Source organism: Triturus cristatus, chromosome 2_1, assembly GCF_964204655.1.
Source record: "Triturus cristatus chromosome 2_1, aTriCri1.1, whole genome shotgun sequence".
In the NCBI taxonomy this organism is placed as follows: Eukaryota; Metazoa; Chordata; class Amphibia; order Caudata; family Salamandridae; genus Triturus; species Triturus cristatus.
In genome coordinates, this window is record NC_140581.1 from 552,415,135 (window position 1) to 552,433,921 (window position 18,787).

An 18,787-nucleotide genomic window follows, 5' to 3' on the forward strand; every position below is an offset into this window, starting at 1 on the left:
GAAAAACAACTTTAAAAGAAGAATCACATTTCTATTATTTATATCAAAATGCTCCACATACATTCCCTCTCAAATTCATAACTCACCTTTAAAAGTAGTTAGTTCAGAAATAAATGTGGCACTCAAACAGCAGATTATCAGAGCCAGAATCTCTGAGCTGTACACCTCTCTCCTCTCACCAGAACCAGTTAATGGCAATTTTTCCCTCTCTTTTTCCACACATATACATGTTAACTCCAAATCACAGTCCTTCCCACAATTTTTTCAAATGGAAACACACATTTCTATTGGTTGCAAATTTCATCCCTTTCCAAATGATCCCTTCCCCCAACATGACTTCTGACTGCTACCATAGCAACAGATCATGGAACACAGGTGTGAGCAGAGAGGTCAGAAGTTCAGCACACAATGTTTCTAATCCAAAGAGCAAGAGTGCTTGACTTTTCAAACCTAACAGCAAATCCAAAGTAATGTTCTGTGTGAACACATTTTTCTGAACCAATACAAACATGCTTTTAAAAATCTAAACATACAGCCTAGTTTTAACTGTAAAATGGTTTGAATCAGCCAATCAGTTCTTTTTGTTTTTTTAAAGTATGTTACCCTCCATTTTACATCTATCCTTCTTTTCATATTGCCATTCTACTGAAAGACACCTTCTGAGTGCATCCAGATCTCCTTGAAAGATGTTCACAGTGTGGATTGTAGGTCACAGCTATGTCTTCTGGAGTGAAAAGTTTGCAGAAAAAAGAGGTATTGTGAAAGACCTTGCTTTGCCAAATGTAGACATTAAATGGATTGGTCAGAGAGGGTTAAAGTGGCACCAATTAATGCCTTTGGTGAAAACCTTTCTACATCTCCCACAGCCTAACCTTATTATTGTGCACTGTGGTGGAAATGACCTAGGCACTTTAACTGGGGTAGGTCTGGAAATGCCTATTAAGGACACCTTTGTGCAATTGATGTCACTCTTTCCACAAACTGCCTTTGTATATTCTAATATATGCCAAAGGCAAAAGTGGAACTGGTCCAACCAATTTTGTCCACAGATTGACAAAGCAAGAAAGCACGTCAATAAGTCTGTTTCTGCTTTCCTCAGAGACTATGGTATGGGTTCTATATACCACAACAACTTGCGTTACAACATGCAAGACATTTATAGAGGAGACGGTGTACATTTCAATGATGAGGGGAACAGAGTCTTCCTCTTGAACTTTAGACTCTGCATTGGTACTTACTTATAGGTACAAAAAACACTCCATGAACACAACGGCTCTTTTTAGAGCCAACCAACATCCAAACATTTCATTTTGATTTTTATTTCTATTTTTTTAAAAAAAATTTCCGCTGTACGCTTACCGTACGCGCACGGTACGCGTACCTCGCGTTTTATTTTTTTTTAAAAACTAAAAATTTATTTTTCACACTTTTGGACCCCCTGACAAAGGCTAGGGGGTCTGCAACTCTCTACCTTGCCCCCTTTTCACGTTCTCCACCTTTGTTTTTTAGTGTGAGACACACAAAATGGCGGCCGACACTTCCTGATTTCGACCGACTGTAATGTTTACTGTCTTGTAACCACCAATCAGAATTACGCTCGCGCACGGCAGCGTGTGCGTACGGTAAGCTTACCGTACGCGCACGGTGCGCGCTTATAGATATATACGTACTTTTAACTGAAATATACTCAGGAACTACAGAACAGATTTACTTCAGATATTCAAAAAGCACATCCCTGACCTGAGAACTACCTCTCTGCCAAATTTCAAATAATTCTGTTCAGCCGTTCGGGCTGTACCTTGGACTAAAGGTCCCTATGGAAAAAGGCATGGGGAAAACGCGTTTTGGGACCCCCCTTTTTTCTCGACCCCCGCTTGACTAATCACCCCGAGACTTTCAGGGTAGGAGCGGAGCGGAGCGCCCCACCTATTTTGAAAAATTCGCGAGGATTCGTCAACCGGCGCCAAAATTCAAAATAGAATTTTCAGATTTCCTATGGAAACACGGTCCTAACTATAACTATCTACTGGCGACCGCCAGTAGATAATATATATATATATATACTCAAAAATCGGAGTTCCACTCGCGCACTCAGAGTCTCACTGACACAGAAAACCAGGCTTTGTTCATTTCCAATGGGGGTTTATTTCAATCATAAACCCGCCGTGACGCGTTTCGCTACCGTAGTGGCTTGTTCACACAGCGTTTGTGAATAAAGATTGCCCATACATACATTTTCACAGTACTACTTCATGAACATCGTGAAAGGACTGCAAACTGTATAACAAAGGTATCCGCAATATGAGCGCCATTTTGTAAAGGTAAATCAAACCCCATACGTCATTAATTCATCACTTCAACTTGTATACATAGACAATCATATAGGGGATAAATAAAGTCTGTTCATGTGATTTAGTAGCAACCTGCTCATTTAACCGAATATGTAGTACATTTGTCTATGCACAAGAATACGATGAAAAAACGAACGAGACCGTATTCTTGTGCATAGAAAATGTATGTATGGGCAATCTTTATTCACAAACGCTGTGTGAACAAGCCACTAGGGTGGCGAAACGCGTCACGGCGGGTTTATGATTGAAATAAACCCCCATTGGAAATGAACAAAGCCTGGTTTTCTGTGTCAATGAGACTCTGAGTGCGCGAGTGGAACTCCGATTTTTGAATATATTGAATACCGGTTCTCTCCGCCGGTCTTGCGCCACCCCTCAATGATTGAGGACGCTACAGGAGGAACTTGGATTGATTTAATAATTGCGTCGAAACCATACACTATCCAATAGATCGGGATTGGAATAGAAGTGAGCCATACTTCACATCAGAGGCTGATGCAAGCAACCGCACGCTATCCCAAGGAGCGGGATACACTGTGCAGGTAAGAAAAGAGCCCCATTGGGTATTGGCATTTAGTTGAATACATGGGTGAGCTGAATGTAACTCGTATATCGGGTTACATGTCCGTGTAGCATTGAGATTTAGGAGAGTGTGACTGTTCAATTAATGATCTGCATTGAGGAAGTAACGCACAAAAATCCTATTATTCTGCACACATTCACATCCCGAGGACCAGGGGAACTCTATAATTTATAGAGGGAGTCAAACTGACACTAACACCAGGTGATGTGTTCATAAGGGAGTTCTTTGGATTCCCTGGATAAAGAAAGGATGGATGAGGAAAAGGAACGCAGAGAGGCGGCACAAACACTGTTTGCAAGGGCACCAGGTTTTGGAAGATCTGTACAGACCATAACACCAACTGAAAAACAATTTATGAAATACTTAGAAAATTTGAAAAACTACACAAACAAGAAAACTCCAAATGGTGGGAGGCAACGTCCTTGCAGGACTATATTGATAAATCAATGGTACCTCGAGGTCTCAGGATTTACATAACTCCCTCACATGACTCTCCGGATCCCCAAATGTTAGAGGACTGGTCTATGAATTCAGCCACAAGTTCCAGGAACATGCTTGAAATATTGGTCAAATATGCCTGGTCTGACAGAGAGAAAATTAAACAAGAAATAGAACAAATAAAAATCCTATTAAGTACACATGATGAACAAGAAATCATCAAGAAATACCTAGACGAAATAAAGAAACGCTTAAAAATGATGGAGGATGATATAAAAAGGAGAAAACAACGAAAATTACACAGGGACTGTGGGGACTATGAGTCTGGCAGGGTCCTAACGTACAGCAAAAAATATGATCATCTCTATAATACAGAAAAACCGGCAGGGACCAATGTAAGACCCCACCAGGAACAACGTGAGGAGGATTCAACGGATCCAAGTGACATCAACACAGAAGATTCAGAAATAACAAGAACATCTGAAAGCTCGACATCAGATACGGACAAGACGACCAGACCAAAAGCAACTTTTTTAGACGAGTACCAGCTCATGAATCAGAGCTGGCAAACGACAAGATCGATGTCCAGGGTAAACCAGATGGAGAACTCCCCGAACCCGAGAGGAAGGGGCAGAGGGAGAGGAAGGGGTACCAGAGGAAGAGGAGGAAAAGCTCCAGACAAAGAAGAAAGAAAAGAGAAAAATATGGAGTATGTGGGAAGAAAGCAAACACGCTCCAAGAAGAATCAATAATGGATGATGCAATGGTAAACCAAACAATTGTTAATTTAACAACTAAGACCTTGAGCAACAAAGACAAGAGAACGTTGTGTCTAGGACTGTCATTCTGTCCTACAGTTCCCATGAATTATGTCGAAAGTAAGATTGATGTATTTAAGTTCTGTAGGAAATTGAAACTGAAAAAGTGGCATAAATTGAAACCAGCTAAAAGTAGGGAACAACAACATTTAACAAGAACCACACAGGTGGAAGACTTAGCTATTGGTGATATAGATACCATGATCATTCTCCACGAACTTCAGAACAATCCGGATGAGACACACATGAGTCCAGAATCTCTTCTTATTTTAGATAAGCTAGAGATCAAACATGATAAAGCAGCGTATAGCAATTTCAGACCACAATCAACCTTTGTACCAAGAATGGGTCACGACAATATTGACACGTTTCAGGAGCTAGTGAGTAATGAAATGTTAAATTTTAGACAAAAGAGCTGGCCAAAAAAGATGAAAAACTTTAAACATAATTTAACAGCTACACAGAAAAAAGCCATAAATGATCTAGCAACTGATGAAAGCATTGTAGTGAGACCTGCGGACAAAGGTGGTAATATTGTTATCCTATCCAGAGACATGTATGTCAGGGAGGCCCTGCGCCAACTTAGTGACAATAACACCTACACCATCTCCACACGGATAGAGTATAACAATAGTGTCTGTAATATTTGGGAATTACTCAATGAGTGGAAAGACAAGGGACTGCTGAAATGGGAAGAATTCTGTTTTTTGAAAAAGGATTACCCTATCATACCAGTAATGTACCTACTCCCCAAGATCCATAAAAATAGGGATAATCCCCCAGGAAGACCGATTATTTCATCAAGGGGTAGTGCCCTGGAAAATATTTCAAGATATGTTGATCACTTCCTGAGAGAATTTGTCTCCACTCTCCCCTCATACGTCAGAGATACAAAAGATTTTCTGAATAAAATCGCCAATCTAGTATGGAAAGATGATTACATCCTTATAACCTTGGATGTTAATTCACTCTACACCATAATAAACCATGAACAGGGACTGCAAGCATGTGCAAAATTTCTAAAATGCAGGAACATCAGCCTTTTAGAGCATACCAACATGATCCTAGAGATGATAAGATTTTGTCTCACGAACAATTATTTTTTGTTCAACGGGTCGATGTATAAACAAAGGCACGGTCCCGCGATGGGCACTTGTTTTGCGCCCAGTTTCGCGAATCTCTTCATGGGGACTTGGGAGGAAGAAAATCGCAGTAACATCAGATTTGAAGAAGCCTTTACCAACGTGATTTTGTGGCTTAGGTACATTGATGATATTTTTATGGTATGGCAGGGTGAAGAAAAAGATGCAATTCTTTTCATTAAAGAATTAAATCATAATGAAAAGAATCTTACCCTGACCAGTACCATTAGCAAGGAAGAAGTGGAATACTTGGACACAATAGTGAGAAACAACAACATACACACGACTCTCTATCGTAAGTGCACGGCAGGTAACACTCTACTCCATGCACCTTAAATGGAGTATACCATACGGGGAGCTGCTCAGAGCAAAAAGGAATTGTAGTTCTTCGGTAGATTATCTGAAAGAAGAGTCAACCATGATTGAAATATTCATGTTAAGAGGGTATCCTGCATGGGTTCTCAGGAAAGCGGTTGAAAGGATAAAAAAAGTGGAAAGATCAAGTACCCTTGCAACAGTAGATAATGTGACCACGGATAATGACGATGACAACAAAACCTGTATGATCATGACGTACAATGGTAACTCTACCCAGATACGCAGAGTAGTCAACCGACACTGGGGGATCCTTAAGAACGACCCCATCATAGGCAAGATCCTACCAGAAAGTCCCAGTATAACGTATAGGAAAGGGCGTAGCCTCAGAAATTCACTAGTGCATAGTGACTTAACATCAAACACAGAGGAAAGGGGCATGGATTTGCAAGGCTTTTTTCCATGCGGCCACTGTAAAGCATGTGGCAGCAGTAAAATGGTCAAAGAATTCTGGAATACAAGCACCAATATCATGATCAACATCTCTCAATTCCTAACATGCACTAGCACGTTTGTCATCTATGTGTTGGAATGCCCATGTAAACTTCGTTACGTTGGCAGTACGACACACATGGCAAAAAAACGTGTCCTTGAACATATGCGGGCAATAACCAATAACGATAGACAATATCCTATTGCCCGTCATTTTGCTAGCCATCATTTTTTAGATCACACGAAATTAAGGTACTATGTTATTGAACAGGTCTTACCCAATGCCAGAGGTGGAAATCGAATCTTGAGACTTAGACAGCGAGAGTCAAAACACATAATAGGTATGTGTACTATGTTCCCAAGAGGCCATAATTTAGATGAAGAAATGGCCATACACCTACAAGAAGAATAGTATTACTATGACTTGAAATATGTAGAGAATTTTGATTTTTATCCAAATCGGTCTAATTGTCTCTATATTTATCTCCCACAGGAGGAAAGGAAGGGAATTGTCGTTACCTGTGCCAACGAGATCCCTACCCTTTTCTTCAGACCATCCTGCGTTTATTCTTGAAACAAGATAAGATTTTATTATGCACTGTTTTGATATATACTTTTTGACATGTATTATGTTTTATATTTAGTTTGAACACTAGGAGTTATGTCATAGGGGTTGAAGTTGTAGATGCCATACAGTCACAACAAATATTACTAGATATACATGAATAGGATGGGATTGACCTAGAATCAAATATAGCTCCCTTTGGAGATCATGAAACCTTATACCCACTAACCAGGGTAATAACACAACACAAGAAAGCATATCACTACAAGGTATCCACAACCTTGTAAATACCCACTGACCAGGGTAATATAAATAACACTAGAAAGCATACCGCTACAAGGTATTCGCAAAATAGGCACTATGCGATTACATAGAGAAGGGTACATTGCAATATACCCACACGATCCACATATTTATCAATTCGTACTGGGGAAGTACTACGATGACCATAATCCTTTGCGAAGGCAAACACGGCACAGTCGGTAATACAAGAAACTCGCTTAGAAATCTTGTTAACAGACTCTAGATATACCCACGAGAGTATCAGTGTACAGGACCTAGCAAGGTTATAATGACTATTGTGAAAAAACGAACAAGACCGTATTCTTGTGCATAGACAAATGTACTACATATTCGGTTAAATGAGCAAGTTGCTACTAAATCACATGAACAGACTTTATTTATCCCCTATATGATTGTCTATGTATACAAATTGAAGTGATGAATTAATGACGTATGGGGTTTGATTTACCTTTACAAAATGGCGCTCATATTGCGGATACCTTTGTTATACAGTTTGCAGTCCTTTCACGATGTTCATGAAGTAGTACTGTGAAAATGTATGTATGGGCAATCTTTATTCACAAACGCTGTGTGAACAAGCCACTACGGTGGCGAAACGCGTCATGGCGGGTTTATGATTGAAATAAACCCCTGTTGGAAATGAAAAAAGCCTGGTTTTCTGTGTCAATGAGACTCTGAGTGCGCGAGTGGAACTCCGATTTTTGAATATATTGAATACCGGTTCTCTCCGCCGGTCTTGCGCCACCCCTCAATGATTGAGGACGCTACAGGAGGAACTTGGATTGATATATATATATATATATATATATATATATATACACACATATATATATATATATTACCTACTGGCGGTCGCCAGTAGGTAGTTATAGTTAGGACCACGTTTCCATAGGAAATCCGCAACATTCTATTTTGAATAACTTTTGCGCCGGTCGACGAATCCTCGCGAATTTTTCAAAATAGGTGGGGCGCCACGCTCCGCTCCTACCCTGAAAGTCTCGGGGGGATTCGTCAAGCGGGGGCTGAGATAAAAGGGGGGTCCCAAAACACATTTTTCCCATGCATTTTTCCATAGGACCTTTAGACACAGCTACAGCCCGAACGGCTGAACAGAATTACTAGAAATTTGGCAGAGAGGTAGTCCTCAGGTCAAGGAAGTGCCTTTTGTAGGTTTGGTGTAAATCTGTTCAGTAGATTCTGAGAAAATAGCCTTTAAATCAATATATATATCTGAGCCAGCTTACGGTGCGCTTACGGTACGCTTACCGTACGCGTACGGTGGCGTGCGCGAGCGCGATTCTGATTGGCTCTTAGTTCTTAGTAAACATTCGAATCGGTCGAAACCAGGAAGCGGCGGCCGCCATTTTCTCTCTCGCACTCTGAGGGGGGAGCTGATAAACAAATGCCAAAAACATATAAAGGGGCTGTTTAGACAGCGCCCATGCACATAACCATGTTAGTTGAGTCTTCAAAGATCCCCCAAGGCAAAAAACGGTAATTTTTTATTTTTTGAAAATTTCGCCGATTACGCTTACCGTACGCTTACCGTACGCGTACGGTAAAAAATTATTTGAAAAAAAACCCCACTCTCTCCACCCCGTGCATGGCATATAAGAGCACAGCATTTTCAAAAAAAAATTCAACAGATTACCTATCACAAGGAAGCGCATAATATATCCTCCATGTGCGCACGGTGCGCGAAGCACATCGTGCATACATGGCCCATCTAGCGTAACGTGGGCACGCGGTGCGCGTAGCGCACCGCGTGCCCACCGTGCATGCACGGCACTAACTGCGTAAAGTGGGCGCGCGGTGCGCGAAGCGCACCACGTGCTCACTGTGCACGGACGGTGCGCGAAGCGCACCGTGCGCGCACGGAACGAACTGCGTTAAGTGGGCGCGCATGCCACGAATGGCGTAAAGTAACTTAGCATTTTAAAAAACGTACAAATTCACTGAAAAAACCATAGGTTTCACACACGTTATAGTTAGGAATTAGCATTTAAAAAACCTTGCAAATTCACTGAAAAAAACATAGGTTTCACACATGTTATAGTTAGCGGAAATTTTACTGATAAAAAACCAATGAAATTCCCCCGTTATAGTTAGTGCAGGAAACTATAACTCACGCGACCGCAATCTTCTGCTGATGACATATGTGTCTTTATGAAAAAAAAATATTTGTAATATATGTATAGCTAAAAATTTATGGAAGAAGACATGGGCAAATAAGTGTCTAAATACAGTATTAGCATCAGCAGAGGATTGCGGTCGCGTGAGTTATAGTTTCCTGCACTAACTATAACGGGGGAATTTCATTGGTTTTTTATCAGTAAAATTTCCGCTAACTATAACATGTGTGAAACCTATGGTTTTTTCAGTGAATATATATATATATTCACAGAAAAAACCATAGGTTTCAGGCACGTTATAGATAGGAATTAGCATTTAAAAAACCTCAGAAATTCACTGAAAAAACCATAGGTTTCAGGGGTGTTATAGTTAGCTGGACTTTTCACTTGTACAAAACCATTGAAATTCCCCCGTTATAGTTAGTTCAGCTAACTATAACTCGCGCGCCCGCAATGCACTGCTGATGACGTCACATATTACATCACTCATGACATGGTCAGTGACATCACTCATGACATCACTGATGACATCTCAAATGACATCACTGATGACATCACTGATGACATCATCCAGTGAATGTGTGTTTTTCTGAAAATTAAATATGTTTTATATATGTATATCTCAAGGTCGATGGAAGAATAAATGGGTATATAAGTGTCTAAATGGATGATTTGTTTTTGAAAAATTGATTGTGTAACTGACTGATTAAGTGTATCATAGTGAATACATGGCTTAGTGAGTAATGTTTAAATACGTAAATATCTGTATCAGTCTCTCACTTTGTGTATAAGTGGCTGCATGGGTTGGTGAGTAGCTACATGGGTGTCTATATAGGTTATTAGTTGTTTTTTTGAGTATCAGTCTGAGTGTCTGCTTGGTTCGGTGGGGGGTATTACGTAGTGCATAGGTGCATGAATGAGTGACTCACTGTTTGTATGTGTTGAACACAGCATGTGTGCAGGACTGTATGGGTGGATGTGTGTGTGTATGGGTGTGTTAGTGAGTGAATGACTGTCTCAATAGTGTCTTTATGAGTAACTACATATGTTTTAAACTAGTATATGTGACTATTGGTGTATATATGTGAGTATATGTGAGAGTGAGAGATTGAAAGAGTTCCTGTATGAATAAGTATGTGTTTCTATAAGTGAATGTTTAAAAGACTAAGTATGTGTAAGTTTCCGTAGAAGTAAGTATGGTGGTGTGTGTATAACTGTATATGCAAGTACATGTATGTTTGATTCTTTATTAGCATGAGTGACTATGTGTGTGAGTAACTCTATGGATGAGTGGCATTGTGTAACAGGATGTATAGGTGTATGAGTACATATGATGTGTGAGTACATGTATGAGTGACTGTATAGGACTGTTGGTGAATGAGTGGATGTGTATGTGGATCTTAGAATTACTGAAGAGGTTGTTGTAACTTGTATTGGTATGTCCATTGTTTTGAAAATTTTAGTCTCTATTTTTGAATGTGTGTATCAAAGGTTATATTAGGGTGAGAGGAGGTCTGCCACTCTATCACAAGGATGATGTCATCAGTGATGTCATCAGTGATGTCATTTGAGATGTCATCAGTGATGTCATGAGTGATGTCACTGACCATGTCATGAGTGATGTAATATGTGACGTCATCAGCAGTGCATTGCGGGCGCGCGAGTTATAGTTAGCTGAACTAACTATAACGGGGGAATTTCAATGGTTTTGTACAAGTGAAAAGTCCAGCTAACTATAACACCCCTGAAACCTATTGTTTTTTCAGTGAATTTCTGAGGTTTTTTAAATGCTAATTCCTAACTATAACGTGCCTGAAACCTATGGTTTTTTCTGTGAATTTCAAAGATTTTTTAAATGCTAATTTCTAACTATGCCTACAGAGATAGGACATGTGAAGAAAGAAGAAAAAATGCACAGAAAGAAAAAAAAGAAGTGCAGAAAGAAGCAACAGAAGTCCTCAAATACGAAGATAAGTGCAGGAAGAAGGATAACGTGCAGAAAGAACAAAAAGAAGAGCAGAAAGAAGCCTTGTTGCAAAATCATCCTGTACCCTCAACTTTTTCAGACGGATACTGGTGGTAACTGAGTCTGACTAACCAGTCCTAGAGCCAGTGCTATGTTAAAAGACACTTAGAATACAGTGAAAACACCTACATACACTAGGGAACATTATGCGTTGGGGTCCCCCTGTGATTAGCATGACCTCCTCTGTAAGCCCCTAGTGTATAACAGGGCATGGGGATTAAAACTACCTCTTAAAACAGGCCACAGGGCGTTTTTGCACACGTTAACTCAGGCCCCGTCCCCTCCCTTCACCACTGTGTAAACACGCCCTGTGTCCATTTTTAGTTGGGAGATTAAGTTCATTTGAATCCTGAGGATCCCTAGGGTCCAACTAGCCCACTAGGTACCTCCAGTAAGTGCCACAGAGCTGCGTTGCAGAGAGGTGTAAAAAGTGGCACGGCCTGGACCACCTCTCTGCAATGCAGCTCAGTGGCGCTTACTGGAAGCACTTGGTGGGCTAGTTAGCCCCCAGGGGCCCTCAGTATTGAAGGGAAATTATATCCCCAATTTAAAACGTGCCATAGTGCGTGTTTGCACACGTCACCTCAGGCCCCGTCCCCTCCCTTCACCACTGTGTAAACGCGCCCTGTGGCTGTTCTAAGTTGAGAGATTAAGTCCCCCTGAATCCTAAGGGTCCCTAGGGTCAAACTAGACCACTAGGTACCTCCAGTAAGCGCCACAGAGCTGCGTTGCAGAGAGGTGTAAAAAGGGGCTTGGCCTCAGAACACCTGGCTGCAGCGCAGCTCCCTGGCGCATACTGGAGATGCCTGTTGGGGGCGCGTTTGCAGAGTGCTGCACGGAGGGGGCATGGCCTCCGGCACGATGCCAGTCTTTTATTTATTTTAGTTTTTTAAGAAGGGGGGCTGTTTGGTTCCCCTTCTTATTCTAATTTATTGGCCCTGATGACCCCATCCCCCAGGGCCAGTCTCCTAATTATATTTTTTTGACCCCAATCCCCAGGGCCGGCCACTGTTTTTTATTATTTTTAAAAAATATATATTTATAGACACACCTAGGACATGCTGGACAAACCGTACGTACCTATCACCATGACGATTTGCGTGATATTCATTAAAAGGCAACTATGCATGCAATGAATCCACGTGTAATGTATTTACACCACTAGTGAAGCTCTGACATGTCTGATGCCCTACCGTGCCTAATCCTGGTAGACACCCTTGTCGTTTATTTATACAAACATGGGTAGCTATTGACGGGCACATTTAATACACATGCACACCAAGCCATTCAAAGGGGATTCGACAAAAATTCGACCAAAACTATGCAAGAAACCCCCCTCACGGTTAATAAAACACACATCCACTGCCGGATGTGTAATACTTTTTATTTTACTCTCTGGAAAGGGGACGAACATCACTTGAGAGTCACAGCGTGCTCCTGACAGAGCCCAATGCTGTGTTACACCCACCATTGCCTGCCGAGTGCCACACACCTCTGTGTTGTATTCCACTAGCTAGTGCATATGCTATGACACTCTCTAGCCCATGTGCACTGTAACACCACCCCGTGAATATGTCATGCCACACTTGTCTTCGCACGGGTTATATTGCCCCATCTAACGTGCCTTTCTCGATGCCTATGTTATAACGCACAGTGCTATGCCATACATATTACAATCTGGGATCCATATCTTTGTCACAGTGCATATGCAACGTTACAATCCCCAGCACATATTTTATATTACAACTTTAGAGACTAGTTAGGTTACACAACACTGCCCTGTGCATATTACACTCCAAGGCGCATATCGCATAGCACGCGCTAGTGCCTGTGCTATCTCGCGCTCTCTAATGAATCTGTCATTGCGCACAATGTATTGCATATTATATTTCACGCCCGGTTCATCTTATATCACACTTTTTGGTGCATAGTTTATACCATACACTATATCTAGTTTTCATTTTCAATCGTGCTCTCAGGACTATGTTCTATATAACACTGTGTTCACCTACCCTTTTCACGGGCATTACATTTTGCAATCGGGGGTGGAGGGTCAGGGGGTGTTTCTGCCAAGTGAGCCCGGAGTCACAGTCACAAACGTCCTCTTCTTCCTGAATAAAAGTGAGATTATGCTGCATACTTGTTCATATTTTAAGTAGTTCGCACAGACACAATGTTTTAAAAACAATAAAGTTCCTAATACCCGCCTTCTCTGAACAGTTAGCTTGCTGCCCCATCCCCTTCCTCCCTATCCTCTGTTGTGTGAATCCATGGACTAGCCTCCTCCCTCCTGCCATGCATGGTCTGATGTGCTGCCACTGCCCTCAATTTAGTATGATGTACCAGTCCACTCCTCCTGCCCTCCATTGCCCAATTCTATGCCCCATCATTGACCTCCTGCTTAAACTCTGTGCTTAGCTTGCTGCCCCTATTCTCCTTCCCCCTGCCCTCCGATGTCTTTGTGCATGCCCCTGCTCCATCCTTTTTGCCCACCATGTCCCATGGACCTGCCACTCCTATCTACTCTGAGTGTTCTGTTGAGCTGCCACTCCCCTCCCACCTGCCTAGCATTGTCAGATGACTGTAACCTGTCCCTGTCACCTCCACCCTGCCTGTCCACATGCCATGCCCCTATCCTCTTCCTCCTGTCCTACATGGTCCATTGTACTGCCACACCCTTCTGCCCTCCCTGGTCTGTTGTGCTGCAACTGCTCCTCCTGCCTTCCCCGTGTGGTCTGTTGTGAGGTCCCTTCCCCTGAACTTTCTTGTCTGTGCACAGGTCCTGACCCTCCCTTCTATCCTCCATCGTCCTTTGTGCATGCCCCTCCACCCTCCTTCTTGCCCATCATAGCCATTGTGCTGCCACTAACCCTCCCACTTGCCATGCATGGTCTTCTGTGCTGCCATGGCCCCTCCCACCTTCCCTGTGTGGTCAGTTAGCTGCCCCTGACCCCCTCCCACCTTCCCTCCATGGTCTGTGTGTATGCCATCACAGTCTCACTGTTGCTCTTCATGGTGTGTCTTGCTTCTAGTGCCCATCCTGCCTGACCTCCATGGCTATCTTGCTGCTCCTGCCCTGCCCCCTTGCCCCCAGCCCTACTCCCTCCCTCCTGGCTTGTCTGTTCCATTGTAATGCCCCTGATCCGTCCCTCCTGCCCTTTATGGTCTGTTATGCTGCAGCTTTCTCTCCTGTCTGTCCATTATGGTCAGCTAGCTACCATTGCCTCTTGCCGCTCTGTTCTCTGTTGTCCATGTGCATGGTCCTGTCCCCTCTCTCTTGCTTTCTATGGATTGTTGTGCTGCACTCCCGTCCTGCATGCCCTGTGTGGTGTATTGTGCTGCTGCAAACCCTGATGCCTGCCCTGCAGGGTCAGTTTGGTGCACCTCTCCATGTCCCTCCTGTCCTCTGTTATCCAAGTCCATGTCCCTATCCCATTTCCTTCCATGATCCAATGTACCATACTTGCGAACATTTTGAACTTGGTAAGAGGGAGATTTTGAAAAAAAACTGGGGTATTGATTTTCCCCTTTGAGTTACATTGAAAAAGAGGATATTGTAGACAGGAGACAGATCAAATAAAGCCCATTTGAGCTTAAAAACATTGGACGTTTCCTGGCTGAATCGGGTCTGTTGGCATGTATGGTTGTACTACCATTGCCTCTTCCTTCTGCCCACAATGGTCTATTACATTGCCACAGCCTTGAAGGAGGGTAGATTTTGTATCACAGGGGGCCCCTGGCCCGTTCTGTCCACACCTGAAGTATGAGACCCTTGTCCTTGCCCTGCCAGCTGCATTTGTAGGCCGTATTAAATTGACCAGCGGGTCCTGTGTTGCTATATAATTATCCTGAGACATCCTTACCACTCAGCCAGCATAAAACCCCTGTGTAGGCCCTTCTGTTCAATATGTAGGCCTCTTTGTTAAATTGACCATAGCTCTGCAATTTTAGTGTATAGCAGTCTGAAGGCAGGTCTGCGAGGCCTTCTGATCCAAACTAGTAGCCCCCACCCTACCCGAGTGCTCCGTGCTCGGTATCAAAGTTCAACATCCCCCTGAAGCTGTCGACATACAGTAGGCTGCATCCTGGACTGGTACTTGCTTCCTGGGCAGGTTTCCCGCTTTTAAGGAAGTGGCAACCGCAGAGCGTCAAGTTAGGAGAACTGAGGAGATTTTATACATGAATATATTGAATTCCCGTACAATACCCATTATTTTCTGCTTGCTCTATGGAACTTACGATAAGCGATTGGCCTGAGAGACTGACCTTTTCACCCAGTCCATTGTCAGCATTAAGTGGGTAAATGACGAAATGTCTGGTAAAATCTGCAGACGAAGCTTTTGGGTAGCATACGTAGGTAGATGTAGCGTGCAAAGGAGCCCACAAAATGATATAAAAAGGGAGCACCCACAGATATCGACGGACTACCTCGCCGTCTGTATGTAGGTTAACAGGCAGTGCAGGTTTTCCCCAAGAGCTGGGAGCTCTTGTCTTCCTTTGCTTAAAATGTCTTGCTCTGCTTTGCTTGAAGTATCTTGTTCTATTTTACCTATATGAAATGTCATGTTATGTTTAACCATTGTTCTCTTTACTTTTGCATTTAAAAGATTTTGTATTGTAATTGCAGGAATGCTTGCTCTAAGAGTAAACGTGAGTGTTCCTAGGTAACATTTTCCTTGGTGTAACTTGTTTCTCATGATGCATTTATAGATGTGTTTTCTCTCTCTCTCTGTCAGTACATTAATTGAGATACAGAGAATATTATGACAGCTGTATGATTATCTGGATTCTGTATTTTGTACTTTATGTCTCTATTCTGCGGTTTCTTTGAAGTTGCATCTTCTCATTAAACTGCCATTGTATTCTGCCTCCAATTCCATGTCTCATATGTCTGTTTTCTTCATTTTTGGAGCAAGCGTTCCTAGGCACCCCGGCTCAAATTAAGGTGCCCCTTTTGTCCCTGACTCACTCTCCTGCTCAGTTCTGTGGTGGCTCCCGGGGATCTGGGGACCGCCCCTAGCTTCCTTGACCCGTAATAGATCTTCCCTCCAACAGCCTCTCTTGCAAGTCCTGTATTGTTGGTTTGTTGCCCCTGCCCCCCTTTCCACTGCCCTCCATAGTCTGTTGTGCTTCCACGGCCCTTCCTGCCTGCTCAGTGTGGTTAAATTGTTGCCTTTGCACCCTCCTACCTGCCTTCAATTTTCAGAGTCCGTGCCCCTGGCCTCTGCCTCTCAACAGTATCCTAATGAACAACTAGATTGCTAACATTCTATATTTATTACAAAAGTGTGGAATGCCTGACATCATCTTGATGTAATCAAAACTGTAATACCTAGAGCATTTCCTTTAGAAATTACATATATGAGAGGGTCTTATTGGCATCAAAATTATGGTTAGTGCTCTAAAAGACTAAAATAAGGACATATTTTCTGAGTTTTCAAATAGCGACAAAGCACTTTTAAATTATTTGTTATCTTTATGTTTTTTTATCCAGTTGACCACTTGATTAAATGTTGCACTTAGGGGAGAGGATGTGGTGTTACTTCCAGAACTGCAGACTTTGCAACTGGGGAACCAGGTTGAAGTTTCTGCTTCAGCTCGACATTCTGTGATTCTGGTCAAATCACTTAGTCTCCCCATGTCTACAACCAAAATGAATTTGTTCTTGTGTGATGTAACCAATGCTCATGTAAAGCACTCCAATACCTGACAAGTCTGCACTATATAACACTGCAAAAACACAAAATAATAAGTGTTTTGCACACTTCTGTCATTGGGCTATATTTGGGCTACATCTGGGTGATTTTGGGCTACATTTGGGCTCTTTTGTCTCCGGTGGCCATCTTGGGAGATTTATTTGTTATGAAGTTTCCTAATTTCCTCATGTACTGCAGTCTCCTCAGTAGGAAATGCTTTCAGTTTTTTACTTTGATTCCATCATGAAGGTATTCAGATATGTCACACATTTGCCATAAATTCTGAATGTTAGCACTCTAGTTGCTCATTAGATCACTGTAGTAAAACTACTGCACCATGGAAGTCTGCTCCTCGTATTAAAAGTGCATGTTTCAGTCTGCGTGTCAGAATTTTTTAATGAAATAGAAGAGGATTTGAGAAGTCACTCAAAATGTGCCCTCATTTTCTTTCTTCGGCATTAATCATAATTTCTATGGCAAAATGAACCTCCTCATTGTGTTCCTTTTTAAATTAAATGTTTTAAGTTTATTCCAATCAAGATGGCTTCAGGTGTGCCATACTTTTGTCATAATGAAGACAGTAAGCGCTCTAGTTGTTTTTAAGAACATTCTGGGACATTCTGTCATTGGGCTATACTTGGGCTACATCTGGGTGATATTTGGGCTACATTTGGGCTCTTTTGTCTCTGGTGGCCATCTTGGGAGACTTATTTGTTATGAAGTTTCCTAATTTCCTCATTTACTGCAGTCTCCTCAGTAGGAAATACTTTCAGTTTTTTACTTTGATTCCATCAAGAAGGCATTCAGATGTGTCACACATTTTCCATAAATTCAGAATGTTAGCACTCTTTTTGCTCATTAGATCACTGTAGTAAAGCTACTGCTCACCAGGGAAAACTGCTGCTGGTATTGAAAGTGCATGTTTCAGTCTGCATGTCAGAATTTTTTAATGAAATAGAAGAGGATTTGAGAAGTCACTCAAAATGTGCCCTAATTTTTCTTTCTGCAGCACTAATCATACTTTTTATGGAAAAATGAACCCCCTCATTTTGTTCCTTTTTAAATTAAATGTTTTAAGAGTTACCACTTTAATCCAAGCAAGATGGCTTCAGGTGTGCCATACGTTTGTCATAAGTAGGACTGTTAGCGCTCTAGTAGTTCTTTGGAACACTCTGGGAAGCTGCAGTAGAACACAAAGGAATCAACTGACAGTCTCTGCCCTTGTTGGATGTACATGTTTTACTGAGAATGTCAGACTTCATTCTCACATGACTGAGAAAGATAATGTGAATTTACAGAAAATAAGCTCTCAGTTTAGCCTATAGATCACCTTCCAAACCTCTGTGGTAAAAGCATGAGAAAATATTTTTCTCTCAATCATGATATCCCAGCAGAAGGCTTTTTCACATGGTGAAATCACCTTAGAACATACCACAATTCCTAAAATGAGTATGGTACCATCAACAAATGATTTATAATGTAACTAAAGTCTTAAAACCTTCTATTAACTGCAATGCTTTTTAATGAGGTGCTATCATGTATATTGGTCCCAAGATGGCTGCCAACACTTCTTGGATGAAGTGCTGACAGCCAATCAGATCTCAGGATGAGATGTGTGGTTAGGCTCCGCCCACATATATATGCGCTTTTAAATGCTATTTTCTCAGGAAATACTGAACAGATTTACACCAGACCTGCAAAAGGCACTTCCTTGACCTTATGGCTACCTCTCTGCCAAATTTCAAGTAATTCTGTTCAGCCGTTCGGGCTGTAGCTGTGTCTAAAGGTCCTATGGAAAAATGCATGGGAAAAACGCGTTTTGGGACCCCCCTTTTTTCTCGGCCCCTGCTTGACGAATCCCCCCGAGACTTTCAGGGTAGGAGCGGAGCGTAGCGCCCCACCTATTTTGAAAAATTCGCGAGGATT